The sequence below is a fragment of the Penaeus chinensis genome, chromosome 10, assembly GCF_019202785.1.
Source record: "Penaeus chinensis breed Huanghai No. 1 chromosome 10, ASM1920278v2, whole genome shotgun sequence".
NCBI classification, from domain to species: domain Eukaryota; kingdom Metazoa; phylum Arthropoda; class Malacostraca; order Decapoda; family Penaeidae; genus Penaeus; species Penaeus chinensis.
The window spans coordinates 17299009-17301508 of record NC_061828.1 but is presented as its reverse complement, the minus strand read 5'-3'; the positions used below and the strand labels follow the sequence as shown (position 1 = coordinate 17301508).

Genomic DNA, 2500 nt, shown 5'->3' with positions numbered 1-2500 from the left:
GGAAAAAAAGACAACACCTGTCGTAAAAGAGGAGAGAAAGAAAGCAAGATAAAACGACAAGAAAAAAAAAAAAAGGAAGGATACAACGAAATGATGGAGATTGTCAGAAACGACGCGGCGAGAAGTGAGACCCGCGCCGATGTCTGAATTACAGGAAGGCTACAAATTTACATAATGTTTCCGTAAACATTCCTTCCGACGGAGACCAAACATCCCGTGTTATTACACAAGAAAGGGTTGGCTCCTCTTCGCTGCAGGCAAGGAGGTCCCGCGGGTGCTGGAGGACGCCCGTCAAGGAAGAGGATGTTGAACTTGCGCCTTGTTCCCCTTCGTGTAATCAAGGGTGAAGCCTCGCCGGGCGTGACGTCACGGCGCCACTGCTGGGCCAGGTTCACAAAAGTAGAATTGCGGATGTAGCCAGATGTAGTTCACTCTGGCGCTTGTGTGTGCGTAGAAGGCATATTATATTTACACACACACACACACACACACACACTCACACACACACACACACACACACACACACACACACATATATATATATATACATACACACACACACACACACACACACATATGTATGTATGTATGTCTGTATGTATGTTAGCTCCAGGTTGAGAAAATTTTCCTCCAAGACTGATGATACGAAAGCTGTTCCTTCTCGCGAAAAAAAAACTATTAGGAAAAATAAGTAATAACAAAGTAAAGCAGAGCCCAAGGCTTCGTTAGGCCTCCCAAGGCTCCGCTTAAAATGAACGAGGGGCCCAAGCATTAGTAATTGCTCGCGAAAACCTAATCTTCGGTGAGGCAGTCGCTTCGGCAGGAGGAGGAAGACGAAGTGTACGGAGGTGGCCGACTTCTGGAGCGGTGAGCAAAGGCCTCTCGGCTGAGGGGCTTCGCGCCACCATTTCGTAGTGGGGGGAAGCGGGGGGCGAAATGGGGTTGCAGCAGTTGGGGATCGGAACGTGACTGACAGGTAAGTAGATAAATTTGTTGATTGATGATAGACAGATATACAGATATACACACACACATACATCATATATTTGTGTGTATGTATATATATACATATATATATATATATATATATATATATATATATATATATATCCCTATCCATATCCATACACACACAATATATATACACACACACACACATATATATATATATATATATATATATATATATATATATATATATATATATATATATATATACACACAAACACACACACACACACACACACACACACACACACACACACACACACACACACACGCACACAGACAGAGAGACAAAGAGAGATAGCGAGACAAAGAGACAGAGTGTGAGAAAGAGAGAGAACGGGAGAGTGAGAGAGATGAGAGGTAGGGAGGGTGGAGAGTGTAAGTTAAAGCAGATGTGGCCACAAGTACTTAGTCAGAGACTGTGTACACTGGTGATTGTCTCTCACCAGCAGCTGTTTGTACCGTAGTCATCATTTACATAATATGAAGGCGAGGAAGCGGCAAGGGGAATTGACAGAATTATTGCTGGGTGTTAAAAGAACTAGAATAAATGATGGAAGGGAAGAAAGAGGAAAGAATTAGAGTGTTAGAGCGTAAAAGAGTCCCTCAGATATAGGTTCGATGAACGGAATAGGGCCTTGGGAAACTGAGGGGAACTTCGTTTTAAAGCCTTAATATGACCACACCTTAAATATATATATATATATATATATATATATATATATATATATATATATATATATATGTGTGTGTGTGTGTGTGTGTGTGTGTGTGTGTGTGTGTGTGTATGTACATATACATGTATATATATGTAAAAAAAAAATATATATATATATATATGTATATATATACACACATATGTACATATTTACACACACACACACACACACACACACACACACACACACACACACACACACACACACACACACACACACACATATATATACATATATAGGACGTGGTTATATTAGGGAATAGTGCCTTGGGGAAATAAGGGGAATTTCGTTTTAAAGCTTTTAATATGAGCATGTCTTACACACACACACACACACACACATTCATATATATATATATATATATATATATATATATATATATATATATATATACATACACACACACACACATGCACTTATATGCAAACAGAGAAGAGAGGAGGATCAACAAATAAAGAAACGCACAGTGACAAATGGACAGACTGATAGATAGACTGATGGACATATTAGTACAATGCATCTTGAACAGCCCCCATATACGACTACAGTAACCTGGGTATTAGAGTATTTTCACATATCAGTCTCCTTATACCTTCCCTTCTTTTCGTAAAGTGAGGCCGCAAAACTCACCGAACTTCAGTAGCAAAACGGCTCCATATCAGCGACGAATCGAGCTTGAAGAACGAAGCAGCAGGTGATCCTATCTTATAACACGGACGGAGGATCGAATACCACAACACGGTGGGTTCCACACAAAGTCATTCAAATTCATA

General features: G+C 40.2%; 1 protein-coding gene across 12 annotated transcripts in view; it reads right to left on the bottom strand.

The window, feature by feature from the left end:
• Positions 1 to 2500, bottom strand: part of LOC125029970 (gamma-aminobutyric acid receptor subunit beta-like) — a 330100-nt gene that overhangs the window by 30242 nt on the left and 297358 nt on the right. The gene's annotated exons all lie outside the window — the stretch shown is intronic.